This window comes from Eulemur rufifrons, chromosome 23, assembly GCF_041146395.1.
Source record: "Eulemur rufifrons isolate Redbay chromosome 23, OSU_ERuf_1, whole genome shotgun sequence".
Taxonomy (NCBI): domain Eukaryota; kingdom Metazoa; phylum Chordata; class Mammalia; order Primates; family Lemuridae; genus Eulemur; species Eulemur rufifrons.
The window spans coordinates 29,225,182-29,245,289 of NC_091005.1; the positions used below are offsets into that span (position 1 = coordinate 29,225,182).

The 20,108-nt window shown below is 52.9% G+C and overlaps 1 protein-coding gene across 1 annotated transcript in view; it reads left to right on the forward strand.

Moving 5' to 3' along the window:
• Positions 1-20,108, forward strand: part of ZNF423 (zinc finger protein 423) — a 207,433-nt gene that overhangs the window by 110,124 nt on the left and 77,201 nt on the right. The gene's annotated exons all lie outside the window — the stretch shown is intronic.

A 20,108-nucleotide genomic window follows, 5' to 3' on the forward strand; every position in this document is an offset into this window, starting at 1 on the left:
GCTCCTCCGCCCCGGCTCCCGCCTCCTGGGAAGGCAGCTGGGAGCAGGCTCCGCCGCTGTGTCCTGAGCACCACCTTTGGCTCCCAAGGCCTGAGTGGACCACGGGCCAGCTGGGCCCAGGGAGAGGCCTGGAGCGCTCCCTGGCCTGCCGGCCACCGCCCTGGACAGACCCCTCTGTTGCTGACGTGGCGTGTTTGTGGAGAGAGCTACCTTTTACGGGAATGAGCTACCAGCTGGGCTCTAGCCTGTTGCCCCCCTGCCCCCCAAACGTGCTTTGGGACCTTGAGCAGGTCGTTCCCCTCCTGGACTCCACTCTCCCCGCGCAACTGAGCGAACTGGAGCACGTGAGCATTCCGCAGTGTTAACTAGGGTTCCTTCCCGTAAGGCGGTTCAGAGTTTCAACACGGTGTTCATAATAACTAGTGATATTGACCACAACAATTGCATAGCACTTCCATGCCCTGTTCTAAGCACTTAATTCTCACCTCAGCCCCCAAAGGGGTACCCTATCCTCTCCCTTTTAGGTGGGGAAATTGAGGAATTCAGAGGTAAAGTAACCTGTCCAGGGTCATGCGGCCAGCAGGGGACAGGGCTGGGCTGAGAACACAGGTGGTGGCTGTGGAACCGTGGGCTGCCAGATGCCCGCGCAGCCGCAGAGCCCGCGTTTGTGGAGCATCTGTCTGGAGGGAGCCGCGTCCCCTGGGATGCACTTTCAGTCCGTTGTCGGCACTTTCCGAGGGTCCTTCTCGCCCCCCGGACGCCTTGTTGAATCCCAGACAAGGATTTTGCTCCAGTCTCCAAGTTCCCACCAAGGTGCGCTCCGTGGGGTTGCGCAGATCAACAGTCCCCATTTGTCTTCCTTTCTCTTCTTTGTCAACACCCATCAGAGAAACGGCTGACGATGCGGCCACCCGAAACCCCCTCCCCAAGGCAGCCGAGTATTAGGGGGAATTTGCGAAATGAAGTTTGGAAGCTGCCGGCCCGGCCGGGGCCCCTTCTGTGTGCGGGTGATTTATTTCGGCGGTGTGCGGCGATCAGTGTCTTTGGTGTCGGAGCCCAGGCACTCGCTCCGCCGGGGTCTGTGGCCAGGGAGCCTTCGGGCCGTTAGGAGCTAACGGCTGCGTGTGGGCAGAGGAGGTGGCAGGCGATCTGGCCGCTGGCGGGTACTGAACGTCCCGGCCCTTCCTGCTCCTCGCCAGGGAGGCCCACGGTTCCCCGTTGGGCCTTGTCTCCACTACCAGGGCCTCCCTGTCACTTCCCGGCTTGGGAAACGGAGGCCAGGAAATTGCCCAGAATTTTGTCTATCTGACCCAGATTTTAGAAGTCTGAGTTGATTTGGGGGCGCTCAGTTCTGCTGGCTTGGCTTTTGGGGTGTCTTCCCGCGGAGCTGCGTGAGCTCATTGTGTCCTGGCGGGAGAGCTACCCCAGTGAGGGGTCTTTGCTGCCTCCGAAACTTGGGGACATCTGTCCCCCTTTCCTCTCTTGATTGAGGCCGGTTTACCTACAGTAAAGGCACACACCTTCCGTGTGCAGCGTGAGACGTTTCTACACACGTGTTCACCTGTGCAGCCGGCACCCCTATCAACAAACAGACCCCTCCCTGCCCCCCGCAGTTTCCCCCGTGCTTCCTCCTAGCCCGGACCCCCAGAGGGCAGCTGCTATTCTGGCCTCTTCCCCCACAGCTGGGTGTGCCAGTTTGTGTGTGTCACACTCGGAGTCGGCCACACCTCGCACAGCCGCTGTGTCAGGCGCCTTGAGCTCGACGTCCAGTTGGCGAGATCTGCCATGTTGTTTGTGCACGAGGAGTTTGTTCCTTTTCATTGCCGTGAGTTTGATTGTGCTGCGTGAACGTGCTCACGTCTGCGTGTGTGTGTGCTGGCGCTGGGTGTTTGGATTGTTGCCGGTTGGGGCTGTTACGAACGGGGCTGCTAGGACCGTCTGTGCTCCATATTGTTTATGAGTCCTGGCTCCGGGGTCTTGGGACTGGGCTCTGCCATGCATTTGCTGTGTGACCTTGTGCAGGTTGCTTCACCTCTCTGAGTCTCGGTTTACACATCTGTGAAATGGGAGGAGACAGCTCAGTTCTAGGGAGCACTCAGTGCTTGGAGCCTCCTTTATTAGTGGGTTTCACCGGGACACAAACTTTTGGGCGCTGATTGCAATGGGGTCAGCACGCAAGAAAGCTCTCCCTTGATTTTAGAGACTGCCAAGTGACACTCAGTCTTTTTTTGTTGTTGTTGTAGTTTTGATCATGGAAGTTTGCCATTGCACAGGGCTTGATGAATCTGTTTCCCTCCCTCCCTGCTTTCTTGGTTTGTTTACGTCCAACCTCTAAGCAAGTTCAAAGGCAGATGAGCATGGTATGCAAGTCTGTGTGTGCCTGTGTGGGGGAGGGTTTCTGCCCAGCCTGAGGTGCCTAGAATAGAGTGTCATCTCCAGCCCACAGTTCAGAAACCGAGGCTTTCTTAAAAATAATGCAGCCTTTCATTCCGGGTGGGAGTCACCCCACTTTCAGCTGTTAAAGCTATTGCGCTGAGCGTCCATTTTGCCCTACGGAAACGGCAGTCTCACGTGGCTCAGCCCGATACTTTCAGGCCCTTTAGAAGCAGCCATTGACGGGAAACAGTTGCCCTGCAGGTTGGAAACCGTCCCCGTCAGTCCCTACGTCGCGTGCCTCCACCCCCGATATCTCCCTGGGTACGTCCACAAGTGCTTGGGAGCAAAGCAGTGAGCTTCGTCAGCAGGCAGCCCTCGCCTGCGACTTCAGGGTGTCTCTGAGTGCACATCCCGGAGTGCAGGGCCTGGGCTGGGCCTCCCGGGGGGAAGGGTCCCCCTCTCTGGGCTTCTTGTGCAGTGGAGTGTCCTGCCCAGCTCTGTCCCCAGTTCGGGTGCCGGGAGCAAGGGGCGCCCCCTTTGTCCTCCACACAGGCTTTCGCTCTGGCCGCCTGTTCCCCCTCCCTGCTCCTCCGCGGGAATGATGCTCCGGCACCCGCTCTGGAATGACAGAAATGGTAGTAACGGTAAAAGCAGTCAGAGAGCCGGCGCGGTGGCTCATGCTGTAATCCTAGCGCTTTGGGGAGGCCGAGGCGGGAGGATCGCTTGAGTCTAGGAGTTCAAGACCAGCCTGCGCAGGAGCAAGACCTATCTCTACAAAAAATTAGAAAAATGAGCCGGACATCGTGGTGACACCTGTAGTTCCATCTACTTGGGAGGCTGAGGCAGGAGGATCACTGGAGTCCAGGGGCCACACTCAAGCTTGGGGGACAGAGTGAGACCCTGACTCCAAAAAAAAAAAGCAAAAAGAGGTACTATTTATGGAGTATGTGCTGTGTCCAGGCAGCTTACGTACATTATTTTACCTTTCCCTCAACTTTGTAACAGTAAGTGTTAGCGTTCCCCGCTGACAGATGAGGAAACGGAGGCAAGGAGAGGTTACGTAACGCACCTGAGCCCTCGCAGCTGGAAAGGCGGCGGCCCGGAGTTCTGTCCAGGTCGCCTAACTCTAGACGTGCCTTCTCACCCCCCACTGCTCCCTGGCTGCTGAGGACACGCCGAGGAACGGACTCCAGGGCGCGCTGACATGCGGGGAGACCGTGCGTGTGGCTGGCGGGCTCTCCCACCCAGGACCCGCCTGCATTCTGCGCGGGGGCCGTCAGGGAGGGTCGAGCCGTGTTGGTGCTCACGAGGGGCCGGGGGACCGTGGCTGTGACTGCGGAATCCGTGAGCTCTCTGTGGCTGAGGAGTGGGAAGCCCCGGGGCCAGAGGTCCTGCCTCTTCCCCACCGTCTCTGTGAAGCCGTGTTGAACGCAGGGCACCCGCAGTGGCAGTGTCTGTGGGCGCCGCGCTGGCTCGTGGCCTTGTGGCATCGCGGAAACCCGACTCAGTGCGGAGCTCCAGAGTCCTAGTGCTGGGGACCCCCGTGTGCCTGGCATCTGAGGGGACTGCGCCACACGCGTGAGCAGGAAGGGGGCCTGTGCACGGCCGCTGCAGCATCCCCCGAGCGGGCTGGCCAGGGGAGGTAGCATTCGCGCCGCACGTGGAATTTAAAATTTTCTACTAGCCACGTTATAAAAAAGTAAAAGGAAGGTGGTGAGATAAAAGAATACATTTTTGTTTAACCTAATATATCTAAAACATTGTGATGGTATCCTGCAACCAGCTTAAAAATTATTAATCAGATTTTTTTTATGTTCTTTTTTCCGCATTAAGCCTTCACAGTCTGGTGTGTATTTGGGACTGACAGCGCACCTGGGTGTACGTCAGCCCCGTGTCAGGTGCCGGATGGTCACATGTGGCTGGTGGGGCAGCCCCTGCCTGGGTTCCTCATGGGAGGGGCAAGGTGAGGCTGACCCCCGCTTCCCAGAGGGCAGGCTCTTAGGGAACATTGGCAGTGGCCTTACTCTCTCTCTGGAGCCTGGAAACAGACACTCCCAGCCCAGAGTGTGCCGGCCATCCTGACAGCCGTGCGTATTCATCGCGGCTGCTCAGGGGTGACCCTCAGAGGGGTCTCTGGATGCCCACAGAGAGCGCGGAGGAGGGCAGACGGAACCTGGAGCCCAAGCAGGTCCCAACGGGGCAGGGAAGAGCCTCGTGGCCAAAGCTCCGGCCTTCCTCCTTGTGTCGCCCGTTGGGGGAACAGGGCGCTGGGCAGTGCCTCCCGGCGTGTGGCCCTGCCACGTGCATGTCCTGTGACCCCGCCACTCCCAGGGGGTGGCTGAAGGTGGTGGGGGTGGGGAGGCACACGGCCCTGTGCCCGATGTGTCATCCCCCACCCCCGCCATCTGCCAAGGCCACCTTCCAGGGCCGATGCTGCGAGAGCCATTCTCTGTCTCTCTCCTGCAGCCACGGGGAGATAAAAGCCAGGGCTGTGGGGATGGTAAAGAGGGAGCCAAATTATATTTATAATATTAAAGTGAGTGCATTTGTGGCTTGCTGTTCTCCAGGGTTTTTCATAAGTAGAAAAACACAAATTAGCATTTTCCATTTCCATATATTGACTAGAAAAATCGCCTGCTCTCAATTAAGACCTATAGCTTTTGGGATGTATGCAACAATTTTATAAAATATTTACAGCGAGATTTGCATTTTACATGGTGTTACAGTTTTTCTTGTGTTTAGGAGAAAGGGCTGAGGCCTTCCAGAGGAAATACGTTCTCTGGAATCTGGGGGGAAGGAAGCCGCGGGCTGTTGTTTTTGTCCCTTCTCTGTCTGCCCCAGCCGTCCAGGGCTGCCTGTCTCTGGTAATGACCTAAGGCCGATCCACCCATGAGCTATTTGTTAGTCTGTTTTCAGGGCCCGTGTTCCTTTGACAAATCTATTACTTTCCCTTTAAAACTTGCCGGAACGGAGCTGTTTGCGGCTTTGTGTGAGATGGAGAAGAACATTTTTTTTCCCAATGTAAAAGCATGCCGTAAAGAACATAGCTATTTCCTGGATAATTTGCAGTTGTATATTTTATGTTAATTTCACCGAAAATACTGCACCCCTGCCAGGTTTAGTAGCGGCTCACTGTGATATGAATAATTTCTAGTGAATCATTTTTTTTTCTTCATTTAAGATTTGGCACCTTTTTAAGATTTTAATAATAGCAACAAGGAGGAAGATTTAGAACAAGTGAAACATTAGCGCCAAAGAAATTCACGTTGAGCGCTAATGTAAAATAGCAAGAATAATTACATGGAAAGCAGTTTCCACAGATGTTTTTCCTTGTAATGTAATAACTATTTACTAAACTGTTTATTTTAGGCCTTTGGTTTATAATAAAATATTTATACATTCTCTGCTGTAATAAAAAAATATTGACAAAATACTATAGAGGTTTAAAGAGACAATTGATATTTTTATTTTCCAGGAAGTGAGTGGGGTATAAAAAGTTGGGAGCTATCTCGGTGGATGTTTCAAGATTAGTGCATCTAGGTTGGAGTTTTCAGTTAATTCCTTAGTCTATTGGCTGAGATCTGACTGCACACAAAAACTTTGTTAGCATGTTGGTGGATATTTTATTTTTTTAGCAGAATTCTTACCCATGAACCCTGCCATCGGAGTGCTAAGTGTCACAGTTACCGGTCGCCCTGTGAATCAGGCGGGCTGAGCTGCTCTGCGGCCGGCCGGGAGGGCAGGAAGGTGCTGGCGAGCGCTTTGGGGGGTTTAAATTCAGGCAGGATCAGGGGCTGTTCTGAGGTCAGTTTAGCCTTGGGGTTTCTAGGAAGATTTGACCTCGATTCTCAGCTTCTGTCTGCAGCCAGTGAGATGTGTCCAGGGACAATGTCGCAGTGTGGGTTTGCCACATGTGAGCTCCTTCTGGAGCTGGGAGTGGCAGGGAAATCCGAACTTCCTGAGCCCTCCTTTTCCACAGTGCTCATTTGGGAGGGAAAAGAGCAGCGGGGGACTCGGGAGAGACCCCCGCTCCCACCTCTGCCCTCCGGCCATCAGCCGTAATGGGGAGAGTCCCGTCAGGTAGCCCAGCGATTGTTCCAGGCAAAACCGGCCAAGGTGGGGGCAGGGGGAGTTGAAGGAGGATGCCAGGAGTTCTGGGGGAGCCTGGTCGGGCCCCGCCCGTGTCTCGGAGCAGCTGACCGAGGTCTGCTTTAGATAATCAGACCCATTCCGCCCTCCGTGCTCTCCCGGGACGCCTGCGTCGCCAGCCCTGTCTGTGCTTGTCTGGTTCCCGAGGGACGTCTCTGAGCCTGGCGGTTGGTTTCCGTGTGCTCAAGTTGTTCTTGTGGCCAGTGCGATTGCGTGTACAGTGATTTGTGTTTGATTCGTGCCTCCGCCTTTGTGTGCCTGTGAGTTTGTTTCTGAGTCTTCTATTTGTGTGTTTAGGTGTCTTTGTGCCCCTGTGTGTTTTTTGGGTCAGTGCATTTGATGTTCCTTTTTGTGCTTTGTGTTTCTCTTTGCGTGTGTTTGTGGCCTTATGTGTTTGATGCTGTGTATCTGCATCTGTGGGTGTGTGTTTTTGTGCATGTCTGTGAGTGTCTGTCTCTGTGTTTTCTGTTAGCGTGTTTGTGTGAGTGTGACGGTGAACCTCCTCGTCTGTGTGATTTTGAGTCTGTAAGTCATTGTGTCACTGTGTGTGAGTGTGTGGAGTGGTGACCATCCTCTGCTGAGGACGCAGCCCCTTCTTTGGGAGAGGCCGGGGGCCTGCCAGTGTGGAGGCTGCTGGCTGTGTGGGCGCAGGGGTGCGGCCATCTCTTTCCACCAAACTTTCTGGTGGACGGAGAGGAGAGAGGCGGCAGGGAATAGGGTCCAGAGGGTCCCTCTTGGGGGACAGAGCATTGAAGGGAAGTGTGGAATTTCTAATCGAGAGCGAGACAGCTGGACCAGGGTCAGAGAACACCCAGTGCGACCCAAGAGGGGAAGTTCGTTGCTCTGGATTCTGAATCCAGAAAACAGCGCCTGGTTCACGCGGAGGGAGGCCTGTGCCAGGCCTCTGCTTGGAGGCCCCCACCCGTCTGCCGAAAGCTGGGCAGCTTGGGACGGGGTTTTTCAAGGACTTGTGTCGCACTGCTAGTGATTTAGTTTTTGTCAGCTATTCTGGCTTGGGCCATCCCCAGTAATCTTGGGTGTTTCCTCCTGTTCTGCAGAGAATGGGGAGCTGCCTCTGGGGCCCCCTTGGGTGCTGTGGGGACCCCTGGAGAAGCATCTCACATGCAGAGTATTGCTGCCTTCTGAGCCTCTAGCAAAGTTCTTGATCTCTCCCCTCTGGTAGGAAGCAGTTTTTTCCCTTGTGCTTTTCTAAATTACCTCCACCCCCTTTCCAAAGGAAGCTGTCCTCTCTCAGGTCCCACACCAGCACTGTGGTCTCGGGGCTTCTTGGAGATCGAAGGCCATTCTCCCCTTCCTGTGAACAGAAAGGGACTCAGATTTTTCATTTTATGGATGGAGAAACTGAGGCACAGAGGGACCAGCTACTTGGTTGTGGACACATAGTTGGGGCAGAATTTGCTCCAGCCCCAGCAGAAATCTCTGCAGAGAGAAAACCCTGATTAGCAGACTTCTTGCAGGGAGGGTCCGGGGCAGGTGCCCTGCAGGGGCGGGGCTGAAACCTCCAAGTGTCAAGCTTCCCTGACCACCCTTTGAAGTCTGAATGGCAGAGCTTTTGTTCTGAGGTGTGGGGATGAGTTTGGGGTCAGAGCTGGATTGCTGGGGACAGCAGCTGCAACCAGGGTTCCCTCCTTCTCCTCACTGCCCCACAAGCTTCCCCTCCCCTCTCAATCAATCTCGACCAGGTATTTGGTTTGGGGAGGGGCAAATGAGACTGGCCTCCTGAGCCACGCGAGCTGCGTGTCGTCCCGGTCCTGGCCGGCCTGCGTCTCACCTATTTTGGATGCTGGCAGGAAGTTGGGCCCAAGGACCTGGGGTGGAGGGGTTGAGACTGATGTGTTGGAGATGATCTGAGATGAGCGGAGAGGGTGCAGGCAGGGGAGGGGTCGGTGTGCTCTGGCCAAGGCGGGGGCATCACACACCTTTGCTGAGCGGGCTCGAGTTTCCCGCCTGCTTTGTCTTTTGTCCAGCTATTCTCTGGTCGCACGCGGCCAGCTCCTGGCCCATGTGGGTGACCGTGATACGCTTCACAGCGATGCCCTGGCACACAGAGCTGTTTTATTCACGTTTTGGTTCATGTGGCTCATGGGCCAGGCCAGGGAAAAAACAATTCAGTCCTGCAAGTGATTTCTGTGGGAATTCTGGCCCCTGTGTCCAGGCCAGCCCCGTCAGGAGGGATCCTGGTGAGCCGGGCCCCTATTGCGTCCTGGTGCTTTACGTGGTGAGCGGCTGGTGATGTGGCTGGTTGCCATTATTAATTTTGCTAGTTGGTTGTGTTCCTTATAATTTCAGGTGAATCGCTCCTCCCTTTTTACAAAAAGCTGGGTTGTTTTTTTTTTTTAAAAAGAACTCAAGTAATACATTTTCCTTATAAGAAGAAAACTGCTGATAAACAGAAGAGCCAGAAATCGCCCTTAATCTCACCTTCCAGGGAAAACTGCTCGTAAGGACTTGGTGTTTACGTTTCCTGACTGTGTGTTCATACGCATATAAACACAGTTTTATAGAACACTTTCTGAAGTTTGATGTTTATACAGAAAAGTGCACATATCAATAAATAATAGCTATCGATGTATCACTTACATGTAGAAAAGTTTGCCTGTCGTAAGCAGATGGCGGACAGCTCGCTGAGTGTTCCCAGAACAGACCCATGTGGCTCTGGGTCACGGCACAGCATGACCTGCACGCAGGAGGACCACCTTGTGCCCCTTCCAGCCCCTACCCCAGAGTAACCGCAATGCTGACTTCCAACAGCAAGGACAGTGGAGCCTGCTTGTGTTCCCGCATACAAATGCAGTCACAGTCTACTCTTTTGCACACTTGTATGTAGTTTTCCGTGGAGTTATAATGCTCATGCTATTTGGTAACCATTTCCCCCCCCAGAGCTGATGGTGACAGCTTTCTGGGTCACCGTCATGCCTCTGCACCAACATTTTTAGTGGGTGCTTGGTGTTTCGTTATAAGGAGTGCCAGAGTTCACACGTCCCATCAGACCTTTAAGGGTTTCACTATTGTAAACAACTCTCTGTTGAACATCCGTGCTAGCTAGATGGGTGACTTTTTCGCCTTCTCCTCTGGGGACAGAGTGGCCAGCACGGGCTGGGCCGGGGAGAGGCCCTCGCGGGGCCGGCTGGAGGAGCCAGGTTGCGCAGTGGAGGACGCTGGCACCGCTTCAGTTTGCCAGCTGGACCTCATCAGATGCGGGTGTTAATTACTGGGAGGCCCCTGGTTCTGTGAGCAGGCGGGGATGCTGGGGCGAACTCGAGAAACAGGGTCACCTTGAAACAGACGCTTCCAGGGGAAGCGAAACCGAGGAGAAGACCAAGGGGAAGTGCGGGGCTGGGGTGCGGCTTCCCACCGGCCCCCTCTAAGTCACCCTGGTGCCCTGGCGCCTCTGCATGGGGCGTGCGCAGGACCCCCTGGCCCTGTGTGAGCGTGTGTGTCTACCTGTGCCTTTAACTGGGGTGAGCTGGGAGCAAGAATACCCGTGTCTGCGGCTTTCCCCTTTCCAGAAGACCCCTGGACTCGGAGGCAGCTGGTGGCTCCTGCGTGGCCGGCGTGAGTGCCGTGGCTCTGTCATGGAACCAGGGTTGCGAAGGGGGCGCTGCCTGGCTGTGCCAAGCGAGAGCCCAGCTGCGCGCACGCCCAGGTCAGGAGGTGCCGCCCGAGGCCCTGGCCAGGTAAGCTCAGGGCTGCAGGCACGGCAGGGCCAGGTTGGAGGAGACTGAGGTTACCGCGTTTCCTCTGTAAGTCTTCACCAGGGCCGCCGCCCGCATCTGCTGCGGGAAAATCAATGTGTTCTGACTCCATAATTTCCCAGGTTGCCTCACTCCAAGTACTTTGTGCAGGAAGAGGTGACATCTCTGGTCACATCTGTATGGACCAAATATATGTATATGTGTGTGTGTGTGTATTTATATATAGATACTCTCTTTCCTCCCTTCCCCTCCCCCCATTGCATCTCCACCTCCCAGCACAGGATTCGTTGGAATTTCACAACCTTTGCATGCTTTTGTGAAAACACTCATTTGTGTTTGCGCCAGGCCGCTAATGGCGGACGCCAAGGTCTGCGGAGCCTACCTCTGTGCAGCTCTCGTTATGGCGAGGAATGCGCCGTTAATAATGCATCTATGGAACTCAGCTGTGTGGGAGCCAAGTAATTATCCCACTGTAGCGTTCCCGGCTTCAGTGTCATCACAACTGGGGCTTCATTAAAAGTCCTAACAGAGACGGTGTTGTGTGCTGCAGCCTGTATATATATTTTTTCATTTAAATTATCAGCCTTGCTATGGCTCAGAGGTAATTTGACTTTTTGAAACCGCTGAGCCCCTGTGAATTCCCCTCCCTTTCTCCCTCTCGCTGCTCCACCAGCTGATCAGCCCCCGAAGAACAAAAGGTTTATCTGAAGCTATGAAGCATATATTCACCAGCTTCTGGCGTCTAGATAAAAAAAAAATCAAAGTACTCCATTGAACATGTTAATACTGAGCAAAATGCACACAGCTAGACACTAAACCTTTACAGGGATTTGGGCATTTGAAAAGTGATGCCCAGATCAGGTCTTGAGCTACGTTTCTTAGCTCAGACTAGAGCGAGTAGCAAAGAAGGAAGAAATGATGTTTATAAACTAATATTAAAAACAGCAAAGTAAGGGCTTAAGAGTTCCCCACCTTCTGTCTCGTCTCTTTGTCTGATCTGGCTGGGCGGTCGGGAAGCGTGGGCAAGGGCGCGCCCTGGGGAGGTGGGTCTCCCCTTTGCTGTGGACTCTGAGCAGCTCAAAGCTGGAATGTTGAGCAGGAAGAGGGGTTTCCGTGGCTCTTGGGAGAAACACTGAGAATTGGGACAGTGGCTCTCATCTTTGTTTTTCCTGATTCTCTGTGGCCCGTTCAGCTTTCAACAGAGGAGGGCTGGGGAGAACGTCAGAAAGGGGGTCTATCCTAGGACGCTGCTGCCACGAGCAGTACCTTCTTGGGGCCTCCTTGAAGTTACGCATTTCACAGCTTCTTCCACTTCCAATGGAGAGTGGCCACCAAATACAGCTGGCAGGAGTGATCAAATTCCACAAGTGATAGCAGATAGGTGCTTGTTTGGCAATGTCTGCCACTGGTGGCGTGGGGGCAGCACGGTGGCACTTTCCCTGTATTTGCGTATCAAATATGCTTGCTGACTTCTGGATTAAGGAAGATACTGAAAAAGATATAGGATTTGTTGCTGCCCTCTAGAAGCTTTCAACAGATTTGGGAGGCAGGCATGGCTATAGAAAGCAACTCACGTTCCAAGCAGTTTATGATTAAATGCTGGAGCGTGAGTTTTTCTCAAGGAAGAGAATACGGAGGAAGGAACAGTCAGAAAAGATTTCAGGATACAGCACGTTTGGGTACTGACGAGACCAGCTTGGGTGCAGTTTAACCTACTCGTGAAGTCAAGAAGGTGCAGCATAATTTGCAGCAGCTCATACCCAGGTGGAGGGGTAGGGAGAAGAATCCCATTTTCACTTTGTGTGGCCCTCGTGGGACCCGGCGGGAGTTCTGTCTTTTGAGGACAAATGGGGCTTAGCCTCCTTGTGTGCACAGTCAGGAGCTGGCTGCCACCCATCTGGGCAGACACCTCCAGTGTGTCCTGGGAGGGAGGTGTCCATCTAGTGTGCTGAGTACAGCAGCCTGGATCCCGTGTGGCTTTCTGGTAATAGTTAGCCCTTTCAGTTTGGGAGTTGACTTGCAGTGTAACCTCTTGAGACAGCCCCCTGCCACAGGGAAGATCCACGGGCTTGGAATATATTTCTTCTCATGCTGTCTAGTCTTTTTCTGCCAACTCTGTGCCAGGCTTCTTGCTGAGTTCTAGGGACCCTGAGCTAAGGCAAACATAGCTCCTACCCTAAAGGAATATCCAATCTGATGGCAGAGGTAGACATCTGGATGTGCAAATTCCTAAGTGGTACGAATGGGTTAGGAAGTGATTGCCTGTCCAGGTTATGTGTAGGTGGGAGTAGATAATATGAAAATAGGGGGTGGTCAGTGGAAGTTTGAAAGAGGAGGGGCATTTGAGCTGGGCCTCAGAAGGATAAGTAGGAGTTCACCAGCTGGAATAGAGAAAGATACTTCTTAGGTGATGAGCAGAGCAAAAGTTAGAGGCATTAAAGAAACCATGATGCTTTTTGAAACTCTTTTTGTGAGAGTCCCTAGTGATTCCTGACTGTGGAAGTTGATGTCTTTTATAGTCTTTCTAGACCTTTGGACCCTGTTGACCACTCCCTGGATGCTCTTGACTTCATGCATGTTTGACAACCCCCAAATCAATGGTGTCCAGCCCTGGCTTCCTTCTCTCTCCTGTTCTCCCCCCACAGCCAGGCCGTCCAACTCACCATACCTGAAAGCATCTCCCCCCACCATGCCCCAGTGTCAAAGTCGCTTGTCTCACTGCTTCTGCCTTAGTGACAGCTCCTGGATCAGTTCTGTCCACCTGTCTCTGCCACCCCTCCCCACACGGTTGTTGGACCCCCAAAGCTTTAACCTCGCTGTTCCAACTAGCCAAGCCCCAGCACTGGTCCAGGCCTGCGGTGCCTCAGATTCCTTTGCCAAAGAGGCTGCATCCTGGATGCCTCAAACATTCGCCAAACACGAGGTTGGTAGCACTTTATTCTCTTTGCTTTTGCACAGAGACTGTTTCCAGGGCCCGCCAAGGTCAGGGTTCGGGAGCTCTGGGGAGGGAGGGGGATTCAGACTTAAGGGAATACGCTGGAAACTGAATATTGTTACTCAAGACGACATATATGCTGGGACTGAGCCTCCCAGATCGGAAGCCTCCACCCATTTCTGGGAAAATAGGTCTTTCTGTCTTTTTGGGACAGTGAGTTTGTGCTTGTATAAACCATTTTGGAATCATTTTGGCCGTTAAGCCTCCGCAAGGGCCACTTGTCCCCTCATCAAAACCAACAAGACATTGTGCCTGGTGAAGTTACACCCACCAGGAATGAGGTCGCCCCTCCTCCAGGGCAGCTGGGGCTGGGGTTTCAGAAAACAAAGTGCCTTGGCGCCGTCCTCACCATTAAGGACTCCGAGGCAAGCAGGAAAAATCAGCCGGGCGCGTTTCAGCATCTGGGGACTGGCTCGGAGGTCCCAGGGCCCGGTTCTCCCCGGTTCGGAGCTGGAGAGAAAGAGGTGGAAGAAGTGTTTGAGTACTGTGCTGTGAAGGGAACAGTCCTGCAGCGAGGCAGTTGTGATATTAGAGCAGACCTCCTAAGAGATCCCCTGGCTCTGAGCTGTGATCCACACGCCACATTCGCAGACAGCTGGTCGCCCAGCGTGGGCTGCGCCTGCCGCTCGGAGCTGGCACACTGGCGGGGACCAGGTAATGCTCTAATTTCCCTCGTGCAGATGCGACCAGGAATATCTTAATTTATTGGTGTGCTGGCATGCAAGAGGGAATGCTGCCGGTGCAGCCTTGCATAACTATTAGCGAAAAATGGAGCTGATAGGGGCTTGACTTTTCCTAAAGTGGGTTTGAAATAATCATCGCCTTTTGTTGTGTTTGGAAGGGCTTGAACAATTCTTAATTATTTAATTATAGATATGCAAGTAATACGCTGGGAATGGCCCAGCCATTCCAGGGATACTGAGCAGGGGAAAATGTTTAGTTACCGGAGGAAAAAAAAAAAAAGGTGGTAATTAAATTGCAGCATGGTTTGTGTCACGCCACGCTACTCCGTCAGCGACGCGGGCGCGGAGAGGCTTGCGGGCCTCACCTTGGAAACGCTCGTGTCAAACAGCACCATCCACGGCTTCGTCCGCTCCCGCCGGGCGAGGCCCGGAGAGGCAGCCAGGCGTTCTCTTTGTCGTCCGGTTGTGCCGTGTCAGGTTAGCGTTCTGTGAGGCAGAGGCGACTGTTCCCATTTTACAGATGAGGACATTGAGCCTAATGTCCCACTTCTGTCGGGGCCTGAGCCACGGTGGCATTTTCCACACACACGGCAGCTTCCTGCCCTGTCGCCAGAGAGGGCAGAGCCTCGCCTTTCGCACTAGCTGCTCTGTCTCCCAGCAGCCGGGCCAGCCTCACCAACTTTGGTGACTGTTTGCCGGGACTGTGTGTCTGACTCCACGGCACGCTCCTCGTGACGGACACCTTGTAATTATCCCTTATAAGCACTCATTGTGTTCATATCATTAATTTTGTTTGGGCTATTACATTTGATAGATACATTAAGCATTATATAGTTCTCTTTATACATGAAATTGAACTGCCTTTGAACAGTCAGCCGGCTAATTGCCGGTAATTTGTGTTGCTAACGAGAGGCAGAATAGTGGTATAACATTAGACTCAACAGTCAGTTAACAAATTCGCCGATTGCGACTGCAAAGCATGCCCTCTGTGGCAGAGGCAGGCTGCGTCTCACACATGAGCAGATTTCTGCAAAACGCATACAAAACGCACACAACTGAAATAGAAAACCTCCCAAATTCCCCCCGCCCGCCCCGCGCCATCGAGGCCCGTGCAGTGGTGGCCGGCTGTGCGGGGGCCGTGGGGTGATGGTGGGTGGCGCTGACCACCCGTGGGCAGCTGTGGGACTCGGGAAACCTGGGAGTGGGGGGAAGGTTTGGGGCGCTCTCACCCCACGTCCCGTCTGTGTTCCGGGGCACCCGTGGCCCCGTCCCGATCACAGTTCTCCTTCTCACTGGCTCTTCAGTCCGGGTCCTGCCACCCCGAGGGGCTCTTGGGAGGGAACTGGGTAAAGTTACCTTCAAGTCCCTTTTGCCACAGCTGAAAGGTAATTTGGAAAGGGGTGGTTGGGGGTGTGGTCCCTGCAATTCCGTGAGCCTTCCTGGTGGCCCTGGCTCGAGAAGAAGCCTGGGGAGGTGCACTTAGCTAACGAGGTCCGTGGCAGCCGGGGGGCCCTGGGACTGACGTGGACGAGGCGGCTGAGGCTCCTTCCTTCTGGGACAACGGAGACCCAAAGAGGATGCTGTTATGGGCTGAATTACGTCCCCCCACCTTTACATGTTGAAGCCCTAACCCCTAGTACCTCAGAATGTGATTATATTTGGAGATGGGGCTCTCTAAGGAGGTAATTAAGTCAAACTGAGGCCCTTCAGGTGGGCCCTGATCCACTGTGACTGGTGTCCTGCTAAGAAGAGGAAACGTGGACCCCAGGGGTGCGTGTGCACAGGGGTGGACCCCGTGAGGCACGGCGGGGTGGTGGCCATCTGCAAGCCCAGGAGACGGGCCTCAGAGGAAACCAGCCCTGTCCACGCCTCGATCTTGGACTTCCGGCCCCAGAACTGGGAGAAGATGAGCTGCTGTGTGGGCCGCCCAGTCACACCGTGGGATTCCTGGTGGCCGCCCGAGCAGACGAACGCAGAGACTCCCGCGGCTCAGCAGGAGGCCTTGGGCGGGGGCGGGAACGGCGGGTGGAAAAATCCCAGGAAACCTAGATTCCGCCCCCTTAAAGTGTTTGCACGAAGAACAGAATGCCCCAAGCTTAGGCAGTCAGCAGGCGCTCCAAGTTCATGCCCCAGCAGGGCCCGGCCCCTGAACAGCAGTTGGTAGACCGCTTCGTGCGCCCGCAGTGGGCTGCTCAGGGACACAGGGCTGCTGGGGGAGGCGTCCTCTCCGTTACTCGAAATGGACCCCACAGAGGCCCTGACCCCCTTCCGCCAGCCGTCTGGAGCCCCCTTTCCGTGGGAAGACGTGGGAGAGGTTCGCATTCCTGTGTTTTCCCTCACGGAGCACGTGGTGTTGGCGACAAACAAACATTTCAGAAAGGGACTTTCTGAGCCTGGAAGGTTATGCCTGCGGTCGGCGGCGGTTTTCCCAGCGACTTTCTAGGCCTGTCTGCGCAGTGGCGCGCTGCGTCTGTGACCGACACCTCCCTGAGCACCCCGGGCTCGAACTTCCTCCTGCCCGTTACTCCAGCCCATAATTTAAAAGGATTTAATTTTCTTTTAACTTAGCCAAGTAGCAGAAATCATTTGGATTCTCAACTTCTGGACAAATTGTTGATGTCGGCAGGGTTGCTATACTTGGTTATGGGACAAATAGCCTACAGCTGATCAATATATGTCATTGATTGCTCATTGGTGCTATGTCACGCTTGTTAGGCACCTTGCTGTTGCTGGGTCTAGGTTTGGTGCAGTGTCCACCGTGGAGCACCTTACTCTCCAGGTATTAGGCAGTTGAGCTTGACCTTATGTACGTGTGTATGTGTGTAAATATATCTGAAATATGTATACAGTGCGTGAGTACCTTTGTAGGTCGCTAATGTGTCATTAGAATAAAATTGATAGGTTTAATGTTTCCGTGCCTAAATATATTTGTTTTTAAATGATTTTGAATCCATTGACATTTCTTATAGAACGGGAATGGTACTGCCATTGTGACTTTTTTTCCCTACTTAGGGTGCAATTAGCATAATCGCAAGATGCTTTTCTAATGTCAAATGGCAGCTTTATCTGGAGAACCCAAATGTCAGTGTCCTGCCAGCATTCCTGGTCATATTGTTCTTGCTGCTCTTTCATCCAAGGATGAAAACATACGGGGAATGAAGGTGGCCAAAATCACTCAAAGACGTGACTGTTTGTGGTCATCAGGCCAGTGGGGCTCTAAGGGTCCTGCCCCTTTGTGACTGCTTGAGGTTGTGGCCCAGGGATGGCCTCTGAGGTCTCATTAGGCTCCTCGTGACTAGCCTTTTGCTCTGTTTGCTGGCCAAGAAGGAACAGAAAGAGGAAGGCAGAGCCCAGTTTTGGGGTAGGTCACATGGAGCGTCATCTTCACAGGGTTCCCATTCATAATAAATTATTAGTACTGGCTGTGATGTTGGCAAGACATTCACATACCGATGGGGAATATGAGTCATTTAGAAAGTTGTGAGATAGAACCGATACCTGGTGATAGTGGTCGATCCTATGATAGCATTCGTTCCCGTGAGTTAAATACAGAAATTCAAAATGGCACTAGGAAGACTTTTTTCATCAACATATGTGAATTTTATTTTTTCGTCAAAAAAGTAATGCATATTCACAGGGGAAAATATTTAAACAATAATAAATAACATAGAAGGATGTAGAGTCTCCCTTCTTGGACCCCTCTGGACTGCTCCCTGAGTTCTCACTCCCAGGAAGTCCCCACCACTCTCACTGACGTGTTTGTCCCTGTAAGAATTTTCTGTGCATGTGCACATGTATTACTGAAGTGGGATCAGTTACATCCGTCACTGTGCGTCTTCACTCTCAGTGCTGTGCCGCGGGCATCTTTCTATTTCAACCCATTTGGTTTTGCTCCATTAACAAAAAGAATATGCGTAGTGTTTTATTGTATGGTTGTACTGTAATTTATTTAATAACACCTCTCTGGATGGGGTAAAAGCATTTGCAAAATGCAGTGGGAGCATGGATGCCCACAGATGCTGGGGAGGGCTTCAGAGAAGAGGTGACATTTGATAAGAGGTTTTGAAGAGTGAGTAGGAGTTTGTAAGGTGAAGCAGCTTTTGTTGATAATTGCAACGTGGAAGGAAGCCACGTGGGCTGGGAAAGGAAGGGGAGACTCAGTGGATTAGGAAAGGAACAGAGTAGGGTCTCATGCCCCCTTTCCTGCCTGGGGGGGACTTCCCTAGAGCACAAGTCCTGCAGTTGGAAGATGGGCCCGTTTCCTGTGTCCCCAGCTGAGGGGAGGTGTCAGGTGGGCTCGGGGTAATGTGTGAGCATGGTGAGTTGCGGGGAGGGACGGACAGAGAGTTTGTGCAAATAACCAGATATTTGAGCCAAGGATCCCAGTGTGTCAGCTGAAATAAAGAGAGCAAGAGAGAAGGAAAAAAAGGCCACTCGGTTTGCTGATAGCCCTGGTTATTGCTTGGGAAACGTTGCATGGAACTGACGCCTGGTGACATGTCAACCCCTGACGGAAACCCGGGTTGGCAGGCCCCGTATTTTAAGCCGAGCGCCTGTCTGCCACATCGCATTTGGAGTGAGTGGCTGGCATTCCTCGAGCCTCACTTAATAGGATTGAAAGGAAAGAAATGTTACTTTTCATCACCCAAGACAACAAAGAGAAACGGGGAAACGAAAATATTATTTCGTTTGAACAAATTACAGGGAGACTCTCTGGGGCACTTTCAGGGAGTTAGATGAGGAAAAGCACTTAAATATCATTCCATCAAACTAAATTTTTAACTACAATTTTTTACAGATAAAATGTGTTGGGAGGATTCAAAGAAGATTAGAGCTCACCTAAGAAACAGTATTCAAATTTTACCAGCTAATGGAGGCCCAGCAAAAACTGTTAATGCCTGTAACTTCCCTCCAAGGGACGGAGATTTCAGTATTCTTATAAAAACACATTGAGCTGATTTCATTTCGGGGTCTCTGCAGACTTCATTCGTGTAATTTCAGTAAGTGTTATAAATGTTATTTTAAGTATTATAATGATAATCCCTCCTGACAAGGAGCCGCGCATCTCGGCTTCCATTACTAAGGTAATGTTTACCTCGGATAGTGCATAATTGTTTGCTTTTTTCACAGTAAACTCTCTGCTCCCAACTGCTTAATCAGCCATGGAAAAGAGAGGAGACTTTAGAAATGTTTAATGTTCTCCTGATTACATTAGAGTAATGGGTAAGCCCGCATCGGTGAGGCTGGAAGAACACAACCGCCCCTCTTCCCCCTTGTTTTTGGGGTGAGTATGTGTTTGTTTTTTTGTCCACGGTTCTTAAGGACGACTGCAGTGGGCTGCGGCAATCTCGTGAATCATTTATGGTTATAAATATCATGGCTGGGGCGTAAATCTGCTCAGCCTGTGAACTCTCGGGGCCCTTGTTTCGTGTGCGCGTTGGGCCTGGCCGGTCCCCGGGCCGTCCTCCCGGCAGGTCCCGTGGACTCCCGTATGCCGGTCACAGACCGAGCTGCCACGCTCTCACGATCCACAGAGCACCCCGTGGGCTCTCTGCGCGCATTCTCCGCTGCCTGCGCGGTGGAAGCAGGATTTTATTAGGCTTTATGAAAGTGAAACTTTTCTGCCCTTGAATGCTGAACCTCTGGGGCCTTCTCAGGGCATTGTATTAATACAACATTTGCTTCTCTGGCTTCTTAAATGTCTGAATCCAAATGCAATCAGGAATTAAGAAGGAGCAGGGAAGGTTGATATTCACTGCAGGTTGGAAGACTATTTGCTTCTCTGGGTCTTGAGTGTTCGGAACCCTCCTTTCTCCATCCCTTGACGATGGGGAAGTTCTGCTTGGAGCTGACTGGCAGCCATTTGTTCTTTAATTCATTCAACAAACATTTATGGAGAGACTGCTGTGCTCCAGGCACTTTGCCGGGCCCTGAGGAATGAGTGTGTTTCCCACACCTCTGTGTCGCTTACCTTGTGGATGGGAAAGCCAGGCCTGCACAGGCAGACAAGCAAATGTGTGATCACAAACCGAGAGGCGTGCCCTTGGCTCAGGGTGCAGAAACCGGGAGGTTGTTGGTTTAGCCCAGGTTTGAAGGATGAGCCGGCTGGGCGAGGAGCCGGCGTGGGGGCTGGAGTGCGGCGAGCGACCGGGACGGGGGCTCCCGTGACGTGAGAGGCTGGCAGAGGCC